This window comes from Schistocerca piceifrons, unplaced genomic scaffold, assembly GCF_021461385.2.
Source record: "Schistocerca piceifrons isolate TAMUIC-IGC-003096 unplaced genomic scaffold, iqSchPice1.1 HiC_scaffold_936, whole genome shotgun sequence".
Classification (NCBI taxonomy): domain Eukaryota; kingdom Metazoa; phylum Arthropoda; class Insecta; order Orthoptera; family Acrididae; genus Schistocerca; species Schistocerca piceifrons.
Window position 1 is genome coordinate 4,588,438 of NW_025729208.1, and position 5,000 is coordinate 4,593,437.

Here is a 5,000-nt window from a genome sequence, read left to right on the forward strand (position 1 = left end):
CCATGTTGTGCCTTAACCTAACCCATGTTGTCGCCTTAACGTAACCCACGTTGTCGCCTAAACCTGCTCTGTAATTGTTATACGACTCGTTCAATTACTGTAGTGTTGCCCACCCGCAACCCTCGCAATATAGTTCGCTACTCGCACTGCCCGCACCCCTGTGTATCGCTTCATGTTAAACACCTTGCAAGTCTTGCTCACTTTCCACATGCTCCTGCTGTACACTGTAATGTGGATGGCAGCAGGACGTACATGCCGCCCCTCCCCACGTCCCCACCTTGCCCCCTGCCTTCGCAAGCTGGTTGGTGAGAAGTTTGCATGTTCAATGCCCTTCGCATGCGACGTACTCAGGCTACGTTGTGGTGCGGCCTGTGTCAACTGTCCGCTGATGTCGTACGCGTGAACCACAATCTGTACTGCACATTCGTCCTTATGTACTGAATGATACATCGTGGCACATGTGTGACCGCACAACGACTGCGCCCAAAAACGGCGGACCATACAGTGCAAATATTGTGCACGCAGCTACGTGTCGTCTCCCTATGAGAGCTGGATTGCAGTGTGGTACGCCATAGAGACGTGTGGGAGGAACGGACGCCGTGGATGGCGATCAGCATGAGCTGTCTGTTGATGTATTCGGACCTAGTCGTCTCTCCTCACACACCGTGATGGCATGGTGCACCGCGTTCCATATCTGCGACATGCTACAGAGGCCGGTTGACAGTCGTTCGAGCAATGGACATCGCATACGTACGGGGGCCACCTTCCACGTATTGTCTAGGCGTGCACATTTTGTTGCGTGTATGTGGGCAGACGTAGTGTGGCGTGACACCTGACACAGGCATGCAATAATCGTTGAAGTTGCAAATGGCGATGGACGCCTGCGTTTTCTGGTGAAGTTACGCAAATGAACAAATGGTAACCTGTTGTGGTGCGGTTGTTCTCGCTAGGGGTGAATCGGTGATGGCGACGATAGGTTGAGGTACTAACCGGTTGTTCCAGCGATACCCACCATGCCGACGAAACTGAACGGCATCTGGGTGTGAAGCGATACGCGGCGGTGGCTGGGTGGGACCGTCCCCGGCCGGTGAGGGGGCGCCTCCCGGCGTGCTGGCCGCGCGGTGCGTGGGCGCACGCGCTACAGCCGGCTGGTGGGGGCGGCCAGTGGCAGGCGCGCCGGCCGACGGACGCGGCAGGCGTCGCAGCTGCGCGCCGGCGCACCCTGCGCGCGGCGCCGTGCGGCCAAAGTAGGTCCTCGCGGGCCCGGTGCGAAGCGCGGTGGACATCTTCAGTGTGCTGGTCCGATTGAGGACTGTGTGCGTTGAGGATGCGCCGCCGCCCGGCGCTCGGCGCCGCGACGCCGTCTGCTGCTCGGTCGCCCCAGCGGTTCTCGCTGGTGGTTTGTATCGCAGCTGTGCGGATGTGTTGGCGCGTGCGCTGTGCTGGGAGAGTTCGCTTCGGCACCCAAGTGGGGCTTTTGTCCTTCTGTGGCGCTGGCGTTGGAGCTGCCGGTCACCGTAGGTGGCGCGTGTTGTCTCCCGCCGGCAATGCCACGACAGCACGCTCCCGGGCCTCTGTCGGCAGCGGCAAGCTCAGTTGGGAGCACGGGTGGTCGCACCGAAAGCGTCTACTCGCCTAACTCCGGGCGATTGCGCCTCTCTCGAACCCGACCAAGTACTTGGGACGGCGCTGCGCGCCGCCGGGACCTGAGAGGGTTTCGAGGTGTATTGTGCAGGGGAGCTCAGCCTCCTCCTGTTTGCAGAATGATTGAGCGGACGCTTGCGTGTTCGCGCGGGCCCCCGGGACACACTCCCGGGCGGCCGGCTGCTCAGCTCTAGTTGACGCAGCTCCCTGGTTGATCCTGCCAGTAGTCATATGCTTGTCTCAAAGATTAAGCCATGCATGTCTCAGTACAAGCCGCATTAAGGTGAAACCGCGAATGGCTCATTAAATCAGTTATGGTTCCTTAGATCGTACCCACGTTACTTGGATAACTGTGGTAATTCTAGAGCTAATACATGCAAACAGAGTCCCGACCAGAGATGGAAGGGACGCTTTTATTAGATCAAAACCAATCGGTCGGCTCGTCCGGTCCGTTTGCCTTGGTGACTCTGAATAACTTTGGGCTGATCGCACGGTCCTCGTACCGGCGACGCATCTTTCAAATGTCTGCCTTATCAACTGTCGATGGTAGGTTCTGCGCCTACCATGGTTGTAACGGGTAACGGGGAATCAGGGTTCGATTCCGGAGAGGGAGCCTGAGAAACGGCTACCACATCCAAGGAAGGCAGCAGGCGCGCAAATTACCCACTCCCGGCACGGGGAGGTAGTGACGAAAAATAACGATACGGGACTCATCCGAGGCCCCGTAATCGGAATGAGTACACTTTAAATCCTTTAACGAGTATCTATTGGAGGGCAAGTCTGGTGCCAGCAGCCGCGGTAATTCCAGCTCCAATAGCGTATATTAAAGTTGTTGCGGTTAAAAAGCTCGTAGTTGGATTTGTGTCCCACGCTGTTGGTTCACCGCCCGTCGGTGTTTAACTGGCATGTATCGTGGGACGTCCTGCCGGTGGGGCGAGCTGAAGGCGTGCGACCGCCTCGTGCGTGCTCGTGCGTCCCGAGGCGGACCCCGTTGAAATCCTACCAGGGTGCTCTTTATTGAGTGTCTCGGTGGGCCGGCACGTTTACTTTGAACAAATTAGAGTGCTTAAAGCAGGCAAGCCCGCCTGAATACTGTGTGCATGGAATAATGGAATAGGACCTCGGTTCTATTTTGTTGGTTTTCGGAACCCGAGGTAATGATTAATAGGGACAGGCGGGGGCATTCGTATTGCGACGTTAGAGGTGAAATTCTTGGATCGTCGCAAGACGAACAGAAGCGAAAGCATTTGCCAAGTATGTTTTCATTAATCAAGAACGAAAGTTAGAGGTTCGAAGGCGATCAGATACCGCCCTAGTTCTAACCATAAACGATGCCAGCCAGCGATCCGCCGCAGTTCCTCCGATGACTCGGCGGGCAGCCTCCGGGAAACCAAAGCTTTTGGGTTCCGGGGGAAGTATGGTTGCAAAGCTGAAACTTAAAGGAATTGACGGAAGGGCACCACCAGGAGTGGAGCCTGCGGCTTAATTTGACTCAACACGGGAAACCTCACCAGGCCCGGACACCGGAAGGATTGACAGATTGATAGCTCTTTCTTGATTCGGTGGGTGGTGGTGCATGGCCGTTCTTAGTTGGTGGAGCGATTTGTCTGGTTAATTCCGATAACGAACGAGACTCTAGCCTGCTAACTAGTCGCGTGACATCCTTCGTGCTGTCAGCGATTACTTTTCTTCTTAGAGGGACAGGCGGCTTCTAGCCGCACGAGATTGAGCAATAACAGGTCTGTGATGCCCTTAGATGTTCTGGGCCGCACGCGCGCTACACTGAAGGAATCAGCGTGTCTTCCTAGGCCGAAAGGTCGGGGTAACCCGCTGAACCTCCTTCGTGCTAGGGATTGGGGCTTGCAATTGTTCCCCATGAACGAGGAATTCCCAGTAAGCGCGAGTCATAAGCTCGCGTTGATTACGTCCCTGCCCTTTGTACACACCGCCCGTCGCTACTACCGATTGAATGATTTAGTGAGGTCTTCGGACTGGTACGCGGCATTGACTCTGTCGTTGCCGATGCTACCGGAAAGATGACCAAACTTGATCATTTAGAGGAAGTAAAAGTCGTAACAATGTTTCCGTAGGTGAACCTGCGGAAGGATCATTACCGACTAGACTGCATGTCTTTCGATGTGCGTGTCGTGTCGCGCAACACGCTACCTGTACGGCTCGCCGTAGCCGTGCGCCGCGTGCGGAACCACGCGTGCCTCTCAAAACTAGCGGCAATGTTGTGTGGTACGAGCGCTGAAGCGCTGGAGCGGCTGGCCTGCGGCACCTGGCGCCTGGCGCCGGTTTTGAATGACTTTCGCCCGAGTGCCTGTCCGCTCCGGTGTGGAGCCGTACGACGCCCGTCGGCCGTGAGGCCGTTGGACACAGAACGCTGGAACAGGGGCCGCCACACGCCTCACTCCCGCCTATGCGACCGTCTCGAAAGAGACGGCGGAAACTGAGAAAAGATCACCCAGGACGGTGGATCACTCGGCTCGTGGGTCGATGAAGAACGCAGCAAATTGCGCGTCGACATGTGAACTGCAGGACACATGAACATCGACGTTTCGAACGCACATTGCGGTCCATGGATTCCGTTCCCGGGCCACGTCTGGCTGAGGGTCGGCTACGTATACTGAAGCGCGCGGCGTTTGCCCCGCTTCGCAGACCTGGGAGTGTCGCGGCCGCCTGTGGGGCCGGCCGCGTCTCCTCAAACGTGCGATGCGCGCCCGTCGCCTGGCGGTTCGCATACCGGTACTTTCTCGGTAGCGTGCACAGCCGGCTGGCGGTGTGGCGTGCGACACCTCGTACAACGACCTCAGAGCAGGCGAGACTACCCGCTGAATTTAAGCATATTACTAAGCGGAGGAAAAGAAACTAACAAGGATTCCCCCAGTAGCGGCGAGCGAACAGGGAAGAGTCCAGCACCGAACCCCGCAGGCTGCCGCCTGTCGTGGCATGTGGTGTTTGGGAGGGTCCACTACCCCGACGCCTCGCGCCGAGCCCAAGTCCAACTTGAATGAGGCCACGGCCCGTAGAGGGTGCCAGGCCCGTAGCGGCCGGTGCGAGCGTCGGCGGGACCTCTCCTTCGAGTCGGGTTGCTTGAGAGTGCAGCTCCAAGTGGGTGGTAAACTCCATCTGAGACTAAATATGACCACGAGACCGATAGCGAACAAGTACCGTGAGGGAAAGTTGAAAAGAACTTTGAAGAGAGAGTTCAAAAGTACGTGAAACCGTTCTGGGGTAAACGTGAGAAGTCCGAAAGGTCGAACGGGTGAGATTCACGCCCATCCGGCCACTGGCCTCCGCCCTCGGCAGATGGGGCCGGCCGCCCGCGCGGAGCAATCCGCGGCGGGGTCGTG

The 5,000-nt window shown here is 57.4% G+C and overlaps 2 non-coding genes and 1 pseudogene across 2 annotated transcripts; all 3 read left to right on the forward strand.

Moving 5' to 3' along the window:
- The first annotated feature begins 1,848 nt into the window (after positions 1-1,848).
- Positions 1,849-3,757, forward strand: LOC124771380. The gene has a single exon (XR_007013393.1). It is a non-coding gene; the product is annotated as a small subunit ribosomal RNA (ribosomal RNA).
- Positions 3,758-4,108: 351 nt separating this feature from the next.
- On the forward strand, positions 4,109-4,263 carry LOC124771778. The gene has a single exon (XR_007013491.1). It is a non-coding gene; the product is annotated as a 5.8S ribosomal RNA (ribosomal RNA).
- Positions 4,264-4,451: 188 nt separating this feature from the next.
- Positions 4,452-5,000, forward strand: part of LOC124771527 — a 4,222-nt pseudogene continuing 3,673 nt past the window's right edge.